Source organism: Plodia interpunctella, chromosome 10 (assembly GCF_027563975.2).
Source record: "Plodia interpunctella isolate USDA-ARS_2022_Savannah chromosome 10, ilPloInte3.2, whole genome shotgun sequence".
Classification (NCBI taxonomy): domain Eukaryota; kingdom Metazoa; phylum Arthropoda; class Insecta; order Lepidoptera; family Pyralidae; genus Plodia; species Plodia interpunctella.
Genome location: NC_071303.1, coordinates 9,694,245 through 9,713,824, shown reverse-complemented (window position 1 = coordinate 9,713,824; position 19,580 = coordinate 9,694,245). Strand labels below are relative to the sequence as shown.

General features: G+C 35.7%; 1 non-coding gene across 1 annotated transcript; it reads left to right on the top strand.

The window, feature by feature from the left end:
- The first annotated feature begins 5,734 nt into the window (after positions 1–5,734).
- TRNAS-GGA (transfer RNA serine (anticodon GGA)) lies at positions 5,735–5,808 on the top strand. The gene has a single exon. It is a non-coding gene; the product is annotated as a tRNA-Ser (tRNA).
- Positions 5,809–19,580: the final 13,772 nt, after the last annotated feature.

Sequence of the window (19,580 nt, the reverse complement as noted above, 5' to 3'; positions counted from 1 at the left end):
ACTCGTGTAATCTGTGGTTCCGTGCACGCAGGCGCCGCTTGTCTCGACCAATCAAAAACAAGAATAAGACCAGCTGGCCAATCAGAAATCACGATTTGTAGCATTTTAGCGGGAAATGATAAATCAGAGAACGGACGCAGATGCAAACGATACAGTTTTTAGCGAAAGTCCGTAAGAGGTGTTATTGTGTATTTATATAATATCCGTATGTGATAAATCACTGTCTTCTGAGGATTCACAAGAATTAATAACGGGATTAATATAATATTGCTTTCAAAGTTCATTATTTCATAAAACAAATTCCTAAATTCACACACTCCAAAATCCTACTCCAATATACACAGAAATTACTACACGATAACATATAGGTATGTTTTATTTTCAGAAGAAATTACTAGAATTATCTCGGTTAAAACAAAGCCTCGAAAAGGTTTTGACATACATACAAACCTCTTTTTAATTAAAGACAGTTATATGTATATACAAAAAATTTAATTCGAAATTTTAATTCGAAATGATATTTATTTTATTGTTAAGTCACACAAACAGAGTGAGTGTAGATACGAGTAACATAAAAACGTAATATAAATCTATACTATTATTATAAAGAGGTAAAAGTTTGTTAGGTATGTTGCTATAGGCTATATTTTATCTCAAAATTCCGACAGGAGCAAAATCCCGGGAAACATCTTGTAATACTATAAAAATATGCAAACCACTAGAGCGTGCATGCTTGATAGAAAAAGTATAAGGCGAATCGTAAACCTTTTTCAAGTTTAAAGAATCTGCAACGTCAATCTAGAAGCAGCATCCCGGGGAGAGCTAATTAAGGTCAAGCACCACCTGTAGCGGGCGAGCGACGGATGGGACACCCCTCGTCACCCCCGTGACGACAGCTCACGTTTATAAAATAAAAGTATTACTAGTCAGAACGTTAGCTTTCTCCAATCTCCACGTGTTTCCATTTATAGATGTGATGAAGCCCTATGTTTACGTGAAAAATAAATCTGATTAATAACATTTTGCAGAAACGTCTCTGATAGTATGACCGGTCGCCTCAACCGTCTTTGGAAAAGCTCTTGAAGTCTTTATTGCATTATATGTTTTGGAGTGATCCTTTTCCAGAGAACCAAAATAGAGAAAATAGTGGTAACGAGCATTATCAATAGTTTTCGAAAAGATTTTGGCATATACATTTATTGATGGAAAAGGAAATCACTCTTTTACAATAAATTTTATTACTTTACATTGATTGATTGATTGTTGTGTTCCCGCCCTCCTCAAGTGATCTCCACATCTCGGTCTCTTCACTAATCCAGGTCTTCCAACGATGGAAGGAAATTTACAAGATTACGTTCATACAGACACGTGAAAGAAGGTTGTAAAAACCAAACGGAAGTTAGGTCAATGCCCTGAATCTTTGTGCCCAATATGAATAAATATCTAAATATAATATTAGGTCCTTACACATGCAATTGGCGTTTTGTTGTACTGGCCACTTCAATCGCAAATTTCTCCTCTTTGGTTAGGAATTCCAAATTCAAATTTATACAGCTATATTTACACATGTATTTGTGTTTCGTGAACCGTCATTCATTTTTTTTTTTTGGATTTTTTGTTTGCGTCACTCAGTTTACAAAATGGAAAACTTGAAATATCGCGTTATTTACGAGTACGAGTTCCACCGTGGCACCGGTGCTGCGGAAACGGCTCGAAGGGTTAATGATGTGTATGGCGGTCGTGTCGCAAAAGAAAACACAGTGCGTTTATGGTTCCAACGTTTTCGTTCTGGAAATTTCGACCTGCAGAACAAGCCCCGTGGACGGCCGGAGACTCTAGTTGATAATGAAGAATTAATTAAAGGCTATTGTGGAAGCGGATCCATCGCATACCACGTCCAAGTTAGTTTATTTTTCATATGCAAGGACCTAATATTATATATTTCATCTGAACTGAGATAGCAATGCAGCGAGATATCAACAACACTGACCCTTGTCACATCAATATATATATATATATATATATATATTACTGGTATAATTTTACCAGTAATAGACAAATGCGAGTGGTAAACCATCGACTTAATTTTTAGTATGAACTTTAGGTTCCTAAATCGAACTGAGTTGCATTGGAATCCTTTTGGAATGGGTGGCCTGCAGGTCTCCTGGATGCACGGCAGAGACGGCCTAGCGTAAAGACCTGCCTGGCACAATTTACTATACGCAATGACTACATAATAATTATATTCTTTCCGAGAAATTGAGTGAATTTTTCAACGATTGTCATATATTAAACACTAGAAAGAAAGAAAAAACTATATGAAGAGAAATAACTAATCGAACAGATCGCCGTGAAACGTACTCAGTCCAAATACGCACGACACTATCAACATTTCCAGATTGAATATAGTTTGAGATATAATTACAACCAATACAAGTACGATCCTGTATAGTTTGCGCAGTGGACGTTTGCGCATTTTTATTTCCTTGGAATAGAGTTCAAAATAGCAGAACCAGACTTCTGCGAATGCTCAAGTTGTTTGCCGCCATCTACACGGGGCTCGCGACCATTTCCTCGATAACAGTGTGTCAGTGACTCGATTAGTTTATAATAAAAATCGGGATAAATTAATAGGCCGTTGGCACGAGGGACAATGGCATAGAAATCGAGACTGTCAATGACATACAAATATATAGAGTGCCGGAAAAATCGTGATCGATGGCAACCCTAAACTAACCAAATATCCAAACACGATTGATGGCATGCAACCGCGACACCGTTGTTCTCGGCTGATGAAGAAACCAGAGCAATGTCAATAGCCTGCGGTGAGACAAACATTACACGAGATTAGCCTATTTGTTTGTAACCACGCTATAACTATTAGTGCATACATAATTCTATATTGTAAATGCAAATGTCATATTAGAATTTTGCCTACTATTTGTAAAATAAAATCATTAATTTTTGCGAAAATTTCAAGAACTTAGATTCACCCCCCTCTCTCGTTTTAGAGATGCTATTGTTGTCTATCAGCTGCCAAGACTATGTTTCCCTTAATCGCCTCGTACGATATCTACTAGACGATATGGTGTAGACCTGTTCTAAGGCCAAGGAATAGACCAATAGCGAATTAAGGATACTTTTTTGTTTCTTTGTAATTAATAAACTATAAAACTACTAAGGACCAATTTTGATGAAATTTAGTACAGAGATAGATGAAAGCCGGGGCGAGCCGCTAGTTTCTCTGAAAGTGCGTCAACACATACATCAAATCGATGATGTTGTAAAATTCCACTCAAACAGCGGTCATCTCCAATTTCCCGCGCAAATTCAATCAATTCTTTATCACAAAGGTTCTATAATAAAGTTGTTAAACAGCCGATGCTATCGCTGCTAACTGTACCAAGTAATTATCTTCACTTTGATGGAAGATGGAATACATTCGGCAAATATAGATGCCCACTCACATCTATGTACCGTTAGCAGAAAACTATAACAAATTTTATTTCGTTTTTAATCTTGCTCTTTCGTCTCGAGATGTCGTCTCGGTTGCGGTCAGCGTATTAAAAAATTAAAAAATTTTTAAGATTCGACTGTGATTTTACTACCGGCCGCCTGTTTGACGTCAACCGAACTTAGGAATGCTCTTGTTGTAGGATGTGTCGCCTCGTACGATATCTACGGGAGGATATGGAGTGGTCCTATTGTAGGGCGGAACCACACGCCACATTTATTTCCTTTTTAATGTTCCTCCTCTTATGCTAAAGAGGGTTGACGTCTGGCAAGCGCAGTCAGGCGAATTTTTTGGCTTCAAGACATCTCACCCTAATATATAGTCGAGAATACAGTCAAAGGAGAGACAAAATTCTTCTTATATAAGTTTTTATGAAGTTTGTACCTGTTAGTGTTAGATTGTATTCAATATGTCTAAAGGCGAATGTTAGGAACCGTATCTAATAGTTAATCAACGTACAGGCTTCCACAGGATGTTTTCCTTATAGTACATGTAGGATGCGAACCTGGGACTTTTGTTTCTTCAACCACCTTTTCAACGATTCACTTTCGTGTTGTCTGCTAGTAATCAAGTATCATTTGCCCGTATTATCCAGCAAACACACACACTTCATTTTGTATAAATAGGGACCTTGAATATATAGATTTTCTGAGCTCAAATTCTGTGTCAAACATTCCAGTGTCGACAAATATCTTGATAAAAAAAAATTTTTTTTCTTTTTATGTTCATGATATAAGTCCAGATGGATGATCTATGGCGGCTGTTTGTATGGTGTGTTGCAAACAATGGCCCATTTGACTACATGCCCTGTGTGTCCAAACAAATGCACGCAGCCACCGACAACGCGATTAGGGTGGCTAATTTCTGGGTTACCATCTCTCTCTCTGTCAACAATTTGGTGTTGCCATCGAAACGCTAATAATATGAAGTTGATATATGTTATAAAATTTGCTCTAGTTATTCTGTGGACCGTACTGGCTGACCAATAGAACCATACACGTCGACGAGATGAGCATGACATGCACAACCTCTCCCTGACATTACTTCATTAAAATTCTATTAACGGAAGCATTCTCCGTTTAAAAAAAACTAAAACCACTTACAATAACATCCGGCAATGTAAAACATACCCTATGTTTTCGTATCTACGATTGATTTTTGAATATCAGGAAGATATCATCAGTTTTCAGGCTAGTTAGAACTCTAAGAAACTACAATGAAAAATGAACTTTATAGGAAAGGTGTATGTTTGAATTTAGCTTGTAAGGACACCTGTTATGAAAATCTTGAGATGGACTGGCAGCTTTCCACGCGATCGCGAATCGTAGATCGGAAGTCAATTATATTTAAAAAAAAAAGAATCGAGGAAAGATTTGCTGGTGGCCAAAAACATAGATATATATTCTTCAATCTTGTTCTGTCCAAAACAAAACGAAACGCTGTATGTCAGTTAGTTAAACTTTGGTTTTTAGTTTTGGTTATTATGGTCGTATCCAGAATTGATAATGATAATTTCTAAAGTATTTTAGGGGTTTTCATATTATTTTTTTATATTAATGTTTGATAGGTATATTATAAGGCTTCTATACTTAAGTATCAGTAAGTTGGGCTATCATACGAAATGTCGTGAAAGATGATTTGCGAGCAAGTGCCATCGTTCTGACAAGGGGTAAAGCGGATCCTAAGCTCCGACGCTTAACGACTAAGTAAGAAACCGGGGAAGATGAAGGAGACAGAGTATAAATAGCTACCTAATTCAGCATTAACAAATAAATTCGTATTCGATCCGGCCATAAATAAAAACGCGTTCAAGGCGTAGAGTCGGGACATCACCATAAATCTTGACGTTTGGCCGGCAGTTGGCTTGGCACGGGCGCCGGGAGCGGGCTGCCAACTCGGAAGGACGGGATTCGCTTCCCGCCTCTCCAGAATTGAAATTAAATATAAATAAATTCTATGCAAAGTTTGGACTTTTGTGGATTGGGTATTTTTAGGGAAATAATTACATAACTGTTTTATTACAAGTACTAGTCATGGTAAAAAATAAGTTTTGTACCTAATATCGAAGTAAAAAAAATTAGTCCATAATTACCTACAAAAAATTAGTGCATTAATTATACATACGAAAGTCAAGGCTAAATAGCTGTACCACTTTTGAAGAAATTCAGAATAGATAGTTAAAGACGTATTGTCATAAGAGATATTCAGCCGAACTGGCGTGGTCTCGATAGCTCAGTGGTCAAGAGCACTGTCCCGGAAAGACAGGGGCGCGGGTTCAATTCCCGCTCGATTCCAGAATTTTTTCATCTCATAATTATTTTCAAAATTAAGTTAAAAAGTATGTATGACATGTATAACAAATCCATTTAAATAAGTGATATTGTTTAAAAACAATCAACCTCTAAGTATTTACACCCATTACAGAATAGGGGATGAAAGTTTGTGTGAAAAACACATTGCTTTCTACCGTTATTAGAGCAAACAGCTAGTTTGAGATGAAATAAAAATAAAAGTTAAATCAACTTCCCTATCCACACACGCAAAATCCACGATCACTTTTACGAATACAGCCTTGACGCACAGACACGCAGACGAGTTATTGCCCTCCAATTATATATAAACTATAGCAAAAAGTCATAATAACGCAAAAAGATCCAGTTCGCATTTCTAGTACGACTACCACAGTGACATAGTGAAAGGACAGCTTTATGCAAGAGCAACATTAAATACATTTTAAGCTAGGTACATACATATTGTTTGCATACTAATTATATAAAATAAATAGTTTAGTTTTAAGTTACTAACATGATACACAAAAAAATAAGGCTTAAGTAAAAGTTATATCAGATGCTTTTAGTCGACTTGAATAAAATCAGCGCTACAATTAATATAATGTTTTTATTTATATATGTATTGCCCACAAACAAGTTAAGTTCATTGTTCTGTATGTATTGACCAAGGACTGAATTATAACATTACACCTACAACATAATTAACAAATATATTATTTCATTAAGGTCCATACCTTTTTTATTCAAGCACAATATAATAGATTTTGACCAAATGCTACAGAGAGGTACCCTTTTTATACTGTTACTTAACTCCTAACGGGGTGGACAGAGCCAAGAGTTGCAACTACAAAGAAACTAGAGAAGGTTACGTTTAGCTGTATGGCGAAGTCGCGGCGATGCGGCGCAGTGGTTGTTAGCCTATCGTCTACGAGAATGAATCTCCTGTTTAGCGCCCGTTTCCTTAATCGCCATCTGCTGGAGAATATCTCAACTGGCATTTTCTAAGAACTATAGTTATTTTTTCTTGTCAGATTTAATATTATACAATATTTCTTTACAAAATTTTCATTTTTGACACAAGCTTGTATTGTTGTTGTGATCTTAATCCTTTTAATGTGTGAAAAAAAGATCATTCGTGCAAGAAACCGTTGAAGAGTTCCCAAGTCTGGAGCTGTTCTTAGATGCATCAACAGATTATGCTTATTATACTAACGCATTGTCATCTGTCTAACGACAGCTGTCAATCTGTCAATGTCATAAAATACCGCCTTTTTATTTGTAAAAAAAAAGGCGGTATTTTATGTATCATCATCCAAACTAAACATATGTACAAAATTTCAGCTCAATCGAGTTGCAAGATTCCACCCGAGACATAGTTACATTGCAAGTTAAATGAAAGCTTGTAAAAATAATTACCAGCCTAGGTTATATACAATATGTAATTATACAGGTTTGAACTGTTTAATGGTGGAAGTAGTAAATGAAATCATTCCAAGGCCAATAATAATCCCAATAAATGTCAACGGTACATGATTTATAGTCATTTTACGATCATTGTTTAACCACAGCTTTTGTTGAGTTCCTTGTTTAAAGAAAACATTATTTTCGATAGTTTAATTTAACATCACCCATTGTGTGGGTTCGTTGTAAGTGTAATGTATGTATTACTGCCATATGTTTCCAAATTACTAATAAATGAATTAGACATATGTTGTCATCATAAATTTCAAATGATTTTTTGCATCAAATGTTTACTAATAGACATAACGCTTTTCAACGTGAGAATGCATCCGACATTTTTGGCAAAAAATGCAAATTTAATTTGCTTTATATAGTTTATTTTAGTTATTTTCGCTGTCTTTTAGTACAAATATCTATTTGTACTATTACTAATAGATCTCTATTGTCAGATTGTGACGTCTTGCATAGTATGATCGCACACACGGAATTCCCCAGTCATGTTACACTAACTCCGAGCAATAAAAGCATGAAGCATCGTTACCCAGACTTAATTACCTGATTTTAATTAAAAAAAAATCTCCACTCTCGGACTGAAAAGGTTCCTACGTCAAACAATAATAAGTTTATATGTTAGAGAAATTAAAAATCCCCTCGACTTTCAATATTCATTGCGCTACAACTTTTGAACGGCTGAACCGATTTGGATCAAACATATACTAAGAACCACCGCATAAAAATTTGCTATCGAATAAATAAAAAAACATTAAAATCGGTTCACCCGTTGATGAGCTACGGTGCCACGTACACAGACAGACAGACACATAGACACACTTAGCGGTCAAACTTATAATGCCCCTCTTTTTTGGGTCGGGGATTAAAAAAAAAATGAAGTTGATTGCCATAAATAAGGTAAGAAGTAATGTTACCATTGAGTATACCCACCAACCAAACCGACCAGTTGGTCTGGTACAGTCTGCCACAGATAAATCTGACCCCCTAAGAGATGGTGTTCAAATCGCGGGGAGTCAGATTTCTCTGTGGCAGACTGTACATAATATCTTATCGTGTATTCATATACATACAGAAGGAAGGTTATTTCTGATATCAACACACATATGATGAGGGCTATTAAAACTGTTTTTTTTTTGTTAATCTATTAAGAGTTATTATTATTTGTTACGTTACATGCCACTGAACATAGTGTCGTGATTTCTTATTTTTGTTAGTATTTTAAATAATTATACTGGCAACTCCAATAAAATTAAGTAGTAATTACATTTAAAATAATAGCAATACAAACTATCACAATGACACTGACCAATCACAGACTGACGTGTTCTCTGAAACAACCAATCGAAAAGAATTAGATTCTGATTTTTGGAGGGAAGGTGGTTGTCAAAAGATTAGATGATGCGAGATGAAAAAAGTTATCTTGCCCTTGTTTACCTCGATTATTGGTGTCATTAGACATTGTGTACAGTTATTCTAGAGTTATAAATCGAATGTTTTGCTTTTGTATATAAGGCGTCGTAATTATTGTGCAATTGTAGAAAATGTATTGACATTAAATGTATTGAGTGCATCTCTTGCATATTTTTGATAATCTTCGTAATTGTATCATTTAATATGGTATATCCGTAGTAAAACCCACCTACGTTTGAGTAATGCATACGTATAACACAGTTTAAAGGACCCTAGCTTTGGAATTCGCAAAAATAGTAACAGCTGGAGAATGGTCCCCAAAGTTTAATATTCCATAAAAAAAAATTGTATATCCCAACTAATATAATAAATGCGAATGTAAGTTTGTTTATTTGTTACCTATTCACGCATTATCTACTGGACCGATTATTATGAAATTTGGTACACGGGTAGCAAACAACCTGGATTAACACATAGGATACTTTTTATCCCGAAATTCCCACGTGAGTGAAGCCCCGGGACGCAGCTAGTATGAACATATTTTCCAAATTATAAATCCTAACTAATTTTATAAATGCGAAAGTAAGTTTGTTACCATTTCAAGCTTTACCTGCTTAACCAATATTCGTTAATTTCTGCACATACATGTGTGGATAGATGGGTAAATTGGTTGAGAACATGTTGGTTGAGAACCACTGGCCTACACTTTGAGAGTTTATGGGTTTTTTGCCAACGACAAAACCTATACGTGTAGGTAAACCTTTTTGAATTGTTACTGTAGTGTAAAAGCGTATATAGTTTAACAATATTTTTTAAATGTGTATTCCTAATAGAGACAGAATTTTTTCATGCCCATAGATTTATCAACGGTATATTTGAGGTGAGTTTCTCAAATCTTATTTTTCTATTTTTAGTTCACACAACTCATGCCAATAAGCAGTAATAAGAATTAAAAAAAAATATTTTGCCAATTCTCACGCTACTTTCATCGTCAATTTTTTTCTGTGGCGCTAATACGAGTTCCCGAGTACGCAATCGAGATGAAACAATCGATTAGATATTCGGAATGCTAAAGTAGCGAGAATTCGATGCGTCGATCACGACCCGAGTTACGTCTAATATGAAATGCATTTAGGTATTTACCGGTAGCTTTGACGGTAAGCATGTTATCCAGTGTTAGCGATACTACTTCTTTATTAAGCTCCAGGCACAACCAAATACCGAAGCAAAGAAAACGAGGTAGGTATTCGTCGAACACGCGCACTTTGTACGTTAACTTCATAATCTTCCCTATATTAAAACGTAGGTAAGCGCTTCGAAAAATGAAATTTTAATATTTTTAGAACAATTTCGGTGCGCTTCGACGGGTGCGCTCAAAACAAGAATACCTCAAGAAAACTTGTTCAGGTAGGGCTACAGCTGACCGGCTTTCAATATGGTGTCTCTCTCCAAACCATGACACAATTATACCTGCCTTGTTTGTTGTTACACTACCTGCAAACTCATCATCATATCGTGTTAATACTAACACTGGTGTCAGATCTTATTCAAGCCGCCATCTGACATGACTTTTACCACTACTTACCGCCATCTAGTGGCAGGTAGTCGTGCGACTACATTAGACACACTAGTGAACTAAACTGTCCACCAGTGTGCAGGTTTCCTCACGATGTTTTCAAGCAAGTGGTGGTCTATGAAAACTACTATATATGAGTCAGATTGGTATACAAACGTATGGCACGAGTAGGATACGAACCTGAGACCTTTCGATCCACAGGCGGGCTCATATATACATTAATCACCACCACCACTTCTGCCAACTGAAAGAATTGTACGACGTTACAGATATGCCATAGTGTCGTATTGGTCCTATATTTATCCGACTAAACTAAATAAGACAAAAAACTTATACAATAAATTAGCGTCCCTTCTCGGCTTCGCTCGTGTAAAAACATGATCAATTACCACCTAAAGCTTCCTCGGGAATCACACTATCCGTTGGTGAAAACCGCAAGAAAATCCGTGCAATAGTTTTTGAGTTTACCGCGTACAACAGACAGACAGACAGACGCGGCAGTGAACTTTGTTTTATAATATGTAAGGATGTGAAAGCGTGGACATGATGTTGCAGCAATTTTTGAGTTTATCGCGAACAGGCAGACGTGGCAGAGGACTGGTATAATAAGTAAGGATAAGCATTCTGTAGAACTAACTGATAGACCATCAGTGTAAATATCAATTGATACAAGTAGATATAGTATAGTTATTCCTGGTTAACATTCCTTCTAAAGTCACGCTCCAACTGTCGGAAGCCGTGTAGATCTCGAATGTTAAGTGCCTTCAATCACAGCGCTCTGGTAGCGGGCCAGGGTTCACCAGCAAACGTAATTAATACGGATTTTGAAGGGTTTTTTATAAAGAAAAATTTGTTTTCTATAGTGGAAAATTTATGGTTCGATAAGCAAAAGGATATACGGAAATTTTTAAATAGAAATGCTAGTGGTTTTAGGAATTCAATTTTGAAAAAAGTTTTGGAATATAAATTTGATTTTCGCTTTATTTCGAAGCTTACGTTTAGTTCTCTCTGTTATTGCTGGCCAGTTGAACGGATCCATACTGAAACACTGCATTACACAGGGTTACTGGTTTCAAACTACAGGGTTACTGGTGTCAAACGCATAACCTCTTAAAGACAACTTGGGTACATCAAAACAAGCAACTTTTATTCTACGACTATGCGTGATACGTAGTTTTTTTTTCACATGAAAAAAAAAAAACAATTTAATTTGCGATTCTACATATCTTAACTCTATGTAATAGCCAAGCAACACGAGACAGTACAGTAGCGGAATGGAACATAGAGTTAACGTTTTATAGAAACGACATTAAAACTAAAGGGAAATTTTTGTATTTATTACGTTTAGACAAAAGTCGTAGAACAAAAGATGTTAGTCTCTATGTACCTTATGCGCCTTTGGAAGGTTATGCGTTAGATACCAGTAACCCTCCTGTATATAAGATACTAACATAGTCTTAATAACAATGTTACTAATCATTTACTTCTGTTCGAAATAAATAAATTTTAACAGCTTCTCACGTCACAAGACGTAATAGTTACCAATCCGTAACAAGCACAATTATCACCCAATTATTGCACTCGGCAACGGACCGTGAAACTCGTGAAATCTGTGATTATCGGCTTCGTCGTCCATTAGACGCTTTTAGTGTTATTCCGAGACATTTTGTCTGCGCGAATTTGTTACGTGCTACTCTTTCTGCGCAGATTATAAAAGACAATCAAGAGACAGGCCAATCAAGAACGTTTTATATACATAAGTACAGTCAACAGCACATCAAGTCACCCTGCATGACCTCTATGACGCGGTAATAGCGGAGAGTTTGCAATGAATTTGGGTAGGTTGATGTGCGGTTGTATTGTAACTTGGTCTTTCCGGAACGTGGATTAACACGTCATACAGTTTTGGTATCAAACATTCTATAAATATGCGTAAAACGTTGTGAACAACGCATATAAAATTTTTCAAAAGTCTTGGGCTTCTTAGCTTTTGATCGTTTCGAGTTTAATTACTCAACTCTTTTCAACTTATTGAAGATATAGTAGGTTGCACTAGTCAACTTTGACGTTAACTTTAACCTGCCCAGAAAAATGCACGCCATTTTGTCTAAACGTCAGCGGCACGCATGTCAAAGTTAACGTCCAAATTAACAGGTGCAACTCACCCATAGTCTTACAAAAATTTATTTAGAGGCATGGATTTAGTAAGTACTTCGCTGTACGGAGTAACTACTGATTCCATGATGAGAAGAGAACAAAATCGTCTGATGCAAGAAAGTGACGTCATATGCGTCAGGTGAGATGCCTGGCCACAGCTTATAGCGCGCCCGGGGCTGATCGTTGCGTGCTTCAAGCAATTTTAAAGTAGCGTCAATTTGGATGCTCCATCTTTTGTCAAATCGATAATTTTCAGTAAAAAAAACGATGCGGCTCACGTAATTTGCTATGTATTGGTTGATAGTTGAAATAAAAACACGATCATTTTAAAGAATTAAAAAAATAATAAGCTTGTGAAAGGAATGTTATCAAAAGCTCGCTATGGATAACATTTTGTGTAAAAACGTGCCTCTGAGTTCACAAAATGAAAATTTTTGTCAGGAAAATTTGGTTATCAAATTGATTTATTCTCTATAATGTTTTTGTCACAAAAAAAGAAACTAACGGTCGAATTTTAATTCAAACCAACGGAATTCGAATCAAACGGTTCCAAATTTAAAAACAAGTTGCGTCGGCCGCCGCCAACAATGGAGGCTGAAAAAAGTTTAGATTGCTCTGAGACAACGCCAAAAAACGGGCGCGGAATCGATAAAAAATCGAGTCGACATCGAATCTAGTGGTCATCGAGTTCGGGTGAGACGTGCGTGACATCGCACGCGCACTGCGCGTGGCTCGATGCGAAATCGATTAACGAAATTTTCATCGATGAAACCTGAGAAAGTCTAGGTTTTCCGCTCATTATCACTTTTATCATCTTTTTTTTATAAGTGAAATTACAATTTAAATTAAGTTTTTGCGTTATACTTTTTTGTTCTTTAAATTATCTATTTTTGTTTCTTTTTAGAGTCACAATCACAGAATATGGATGTAAGATAAAAACAAAGCATTTTCAACTGAATATAGGTACCTATTATATTGCGAAATTTTAGCAAAAAATATATGTGTACAACTATTGTCTCTAAGAACTACATTTCAGAAAAATTTATTGGTCTGTAAATAGTATGAAACAAAGGGACACAACCACATTAAACATAGTTATTTCGAGTCATATTGAAATCTTTATTCAGTCCAGAAAAAAGAGAGAGAATCTGCTGGAGAAGGATGATTTAGTCATGGATTTAGTAACTGCTTCGTACAAGTACCGGAGTAGCTTTTAATTCCATGGATTTAGTTCATTCATGGTTCATACCTACTTTCAAAACGTCGAAGGGTCAAAAATTTTCAAAATTGTATATTCGTAATATATGTCGTTAACTCCACTCCGGTAAGAATTTCTAAAAAATTGAATATTTTTTAGAAATTCTTACCGGAGTGGAGTTAACGACATATATTATGAATATACAATTTTGAAAATTTTTGATTCTTTATTTTGTCCGTTTGTCGCGCATCACGCGAATGAAATTTTGTTTATTACGAACCGCACGCAAACGAAGTTGCGGGCACAGCTAGTACTAAGATATAAGTATTTGTATAGTAGATATTCATTATATCCATCATTATGAGTTACGACAAGATACAGACCTATCAATAGACAAACATATGTTTCAGACTTCAAACAAAACATTTACGTACAGCTAACCGCAGTCAAGTTACACTACGAAGACTTCTAGTACTGCGGTATTAGTGGCGACGTCACAATGAATTTGCGTAGGTGTATGTACTGTGAACTGTACTGATTTAAATAAATAGCGTTTAGGTTGAAACATAACAAAGATAACATTCGCAAATGAGGCGAGACGTCGCCATGAAAACAGATTCGCCCTCTTGTTTTTTTAGGCCCTCCGAAAATATTTAGTATCCGTGGAATAACAGCGCGTATGCGCAGGGGGGACCCCTTAGCCCCCTATGTCTGGGGATACACGTTCGAAATTCAAGTTTGCAAAGCGAGGTACGGTTGGTCAAAGACTGAATGAACGTGAATATGATTGGTTTCTTTTTTTATTCAGTTCGATCAGAAGCTATCCTATTGATTGATCGTCCGCATGATGGTGAGTGAAATACAGGTTAGCTTTAACAGATAAATTAATGGTTCGTTTTTATCTCCTTTTGGGTATTTTAAAATTAGAGTAGTAATAGAGTAAAATGAGGTAAAATATGCCCGAGGATGTGGTGCGAGGCGATTAAGGGATCTTAGAGCTGGGGTTTACCATCATCTCTTACCGCGATCCACTTTACGACCTAAACTGAACTGCATCGCAAATTCGTACCATCGACTTAATTTTTTGTATGAATGCGATTCATTTTAGGTTCCTAAATTGAACTGAGTTGCATTGGAATCTGTAAAAGTTGATGGTAGACCTGCTGGTAGGCAACAACACCTATCCCTAAAGAGGGCTGATATCCGCCAATGGCGAGTAAAAATATTTAAAGTATAATCTTCCAAATTTAACGTGTTTTTTTTAGTTTTTCATGATCTTCAGGCGACAATGAAAAACATAAAAATCTCATCGTTCCTATGACTCCGCTCTCGTGGAAAAGAAATTTTGTACAAAATCTGTTCTGTACACATAAAATACTATCTACTGCGAAAGTCCTTTAATTCTTTTCCCTTATTTTATCAGCAAATAAATAGGTCACCTAGCTCGATACATAATAATATCGATGAAAAGAGTTCGTCTGTCTGCAGCAACTATATAGGGTTGTCAATAACCAATACTTCAAATAAAAGTTGAGATAACATAAAATTTGAGGACATTAAGGACTCACAATTATATTTTGATATTTGATTCTTGTTTTCATATCGTAAAAATATACGACCCGTGGAGTTGACTTCGCCCTTCCGGTAACATAAAGTGACCTAAAGGGTGACCATTTCCAAAGTTATATAAGGTATACACTGTGGCAAGTTTTAGCATTTTTCTATATCATATTCATGTGACGTAGATGTCGCTGTTGAAAGAAAACACATGCCAACCCTATCAACATCCAGGGCTGCTAACATCTATTAAACGACACAGCCTCGCGGAGTTTAGACAAGCTTGCGTCAGACAGGGTTGTCTCTAGACAATTAAACATTCTTGCGTCAGTCTGACTGAGTTGAAATGTGAAAAATAGTTAAATAGAATTGCAGTCTTCTTGATGTTGAACTGTTTTATATTAAAGGTATAAGTAATTAGGTATGGCATTTTTAAATGCAAGTAAAAATTCTTTCATCAGAACTTTCCAGTTGCCTCCTCCAATAAAGAACGTTGGAGTCAAGAGTCCGTTTTTCTATATTTTCTCTTTCACTTCGTAACTTGTGGTATTATTAGTTGTCAGACCAGACCATTGGCAAGCATATCATCCTTGTCGACGTCTAGCAATTTATATTTATTTTCCGGTGGGCCGCACGCCTGTTTGCCTGCTTGATAGCATGCTTATTCATACAATTAGTGAACTAACACCGCGTAACTTTCGAGCTAAACACAACAAACAACTATCGATAATGTATATAGTATTAATAGCTATGTAAGGCGAAAGAATAATTTTTAAAATTGTTTTTCTTTTCTCCTGAAAAGTTGTCAAAACTGACATACGCGGTGTTGATCCTTAAGCGATGTGAGTATTTAAAAAAAAATTGTATATTAAGAGGCAGCCCTACGACGCGGCGCGGCGTGGCGGTCGTCTGCTGTTTTTTCATTTACGAATATTTTCCTTGGCACACGATATTTTTTCAGTGTGTTTTCCCAGTTGTAAGATAAACTACACTCCATCAAATGTACCTATATATTTTTTACATTTGGTTCTTTACGGAGATGTTTTTTAATTTTTTTGATAAGTACCTGCAGCGTCTAGAAATTTAGGTTATAGTTTGGGTCGTATAAGATGTACAAAAGCTCTTATAGCCTCTCTTAACTGCGCGTTTTCCCGGTTATTTTCGCAGCCATAGAGCGTCTGAGACCAGGGTGCACTTTTGTACAAAACCTCTCTTAGTACCTAAATATTGATAAACATTCTGATAGTCTTAGAAATGTCATTACATATAAAACTTTGACGCTGTATAAGTTAGATCTTTCAAATACAACCAGTACTTAGGTAACAAATTAATTGGCCTTAGGTAACAACTATTGATGGAATTTATCGAATCTATAGCTCATCTCGTAAAAGTTATTGGATGGAATTGGATGCGGTTTTCACAGTTGTATAACGGATGGTCTAACTTAAAATCTGGTATAGGTTTCATCGCGATACATTGCTTAGAACCTGAGATAAATAAATATAAATAAATACATTTGGACAAATCACACAGATTGACCTAGCCTCAAAGTAAGTTCGAGACTTGTGTTATGGGATACTAACTCAACGATACTATATTTTCATAACAAATACATATATAGATAAACATCTAAGACGCGGGTCATCAGAAAAAGATAATTTTCCATCATGACCCGACCGGGGACCGGGGATCGAACCCGGGACCTCTCGGTTCAGTGGCAAGAACTTTACCACTGCGCCACCGAGGTCATCGGAGATATTGGCAATAATATGTTATGAGCGGACGCGCGGAATTAACGCGGACGAATTAATTAAGTTTATAACTTAGTTGCTGATTCATTGGTGGATTCTCAATAAATGGTTATCAATTCGTGAAAAACTTCACGCTAATCATGTCTTTATTGTCAACTTTTGTCGGTGTTCGGATGACCATGATAGTTTTCCTTTCAGTACACCAACCACCAAGACTTGGTAAAATTTCAATTGTATAGATACTAGGGGCTTAGATAAGATAAATTTATTTTCTGTATTCTTTTATTAGAAGTTGGTCAAAACGATTGACTATTTTAGCAATCTATAACACATTATTTACCTTCTGAATACATATTTTTTTAATTATATAAAACAAACAATGCAAAAACATATCATATATATAATAGCATCCATACGTTGATTGGCGGCGATCGGATCCCACCACCGCGCTGGGAGCCGAGCGATGCCGAAGACGAACACGTCATGATTCACCTTCGTATCCTTGAGCGTGAATGTAGTCTTGTCTCAATAATTATTGTATTTCTTCTAAATAGTCATTTTATTAGAAGAACCTACACCAGAAACTATCTATAAAAATACAGTCCCTTACAAACAATTTGATGTAAAATTTAAGAACAAAGAACAAAAAATAATATTTATTAAAAATAAGACCTTTATAACCTTCGATTTATTTTATCACTAATATTATGATATATTTTTTATGATCAAAAAACTTCTAGTCAATACTGCCTGAATGTCGGGTCTAATTTTAATACTTGGTCACCTTAGCAACTAACGGACGCAGATAATCAGATCTCCACTAATTACGAACCAATCAATGATTTATTTCACGGTGCGAGTGCTCGGGGAAATTTAGGGAGAAATAGGCTAGTTTATTCTTTGTGTGGTTCCGCCCTAGAATAAGGCTACTTCATAATATCCTCCCGTGGACGTCGTATGAAGCAAAAACTAAGGCAAGCATAGCACGAAATAATTGTCTATTCTATGCTGACTACTCCATTAATCTATAATTGGGATAAAATATCATTTCCTCATAAAATTATCAAAAACCGGTATCTAACTTTCATGAATTCATTCGAAATATGAAAGAAGAAGAATGTAATGACATCAAAAATATGCTGTAAAAAACCCAAGTCTCGCAGCTCAGTTTTTCTACCGTAAAAAGTTGTGAGATAACAAGTCGATTAATTTATAATATTTAGTCCTTACTTAAGGGACCTTCTGTCTTAAGTTATTATCATATCAATATCAAAAATCTTTTAGGTTTTAAAGAAATAGATCTGCCGAAAATTGTTGATCAAATTTTGAAAATGATAAATGAGATGATAAAAATCTGAAATCGATCGAACTAAATAGTTGAAAATGGCATGTACGACATATTATAAAACAAAGTCCACTGCCGCTGCAATATGTCTGTCTGTCCGCGATAAATTCAAAAACTTGATGCATTGATTTTAATGCGGTTTTTACCAATAGATAGTGTGATTCCAGAGGAAGCTTTAGGTCTACAATTTATTATGGTTTAACACGCGCGAGCGAGCCGGGACTGACGGACTGGGAAGAAACCATTTAGTTATGATGGAAAGTTTGTAAATGAAATAAAAATTAACCGTGATCAGTGTCTGAAGCCCGTCTCTGCCTTGGCCCACTTCCTGAGCGGCTGGTGGGTCAATCAGCTGCATTTGACATCAGATTTATTTTTCTTATAAAAAAGCTCAACAATGATAATACACAATCTATACTATTATTATAAAGACGTAATAGTTTGTGAGTTTTGTATGTTTGAGACGGGTAATCGCCGAAACTAGCAAACCGATTTTAAAAATTCTTTCACCATTAGAAAGGTACATTATCCAAGATTGCTATAGGATATATTTTATCTTAAAATTCCTACGGGAACGAAGCCCCAGGCAACATTTAGTTCAGTATAAACACGGATCTATTGCTATTTTTGCCTGTATGTTATGATAATTATAAGTAATTTGTCCATACTAATATTAGAAATATGGATATCTGTCTGTCACATTTTCTCGGCTAAACCACTAGGTCCATATTGATGAAATTTGGGATAGATATGGGAGTTTCTTTCACTTGGGATACTAGGGCCATTGAGCACTGAAAATAGAGGATAAATTTTAAAAATATATTTTTCGACATGAAAAAATGCACTTAATTCGAAGGCTATACATTTTTTTTAAAACACATTTATGTATTATTGATACCACGTAAATCCTTATCCATGTTGACGTCATACTTCGTAATAATAATATCCAAGCATGGCAAATTGATATCCTGTCGTTAATAAGTGTAATGTTTCCTACTGAACCTTAATTTATATAATACATTATATACTTTTATATATTATTAGAAAAAAACATTGTAAGAAACAATAATGGTAAGCCGATCTGATATGATAGGGACCAACACAAAGTTCAAATGAGTTTCTTTCGGCATTTCTTCTCAGCAGTGGTCGTTCCGAAATGCCAGTAGTTTGTAGTTTGTGAGAAATAACTATAAATATAAAAATTGACGAGAAAAAGTGCCTGTGAAGGTCTAATTTCTGAATAAATGATTTGAATTTGAATTTAATAAATATAATACTGTAATGTAGTAATGATATTATATGCACACG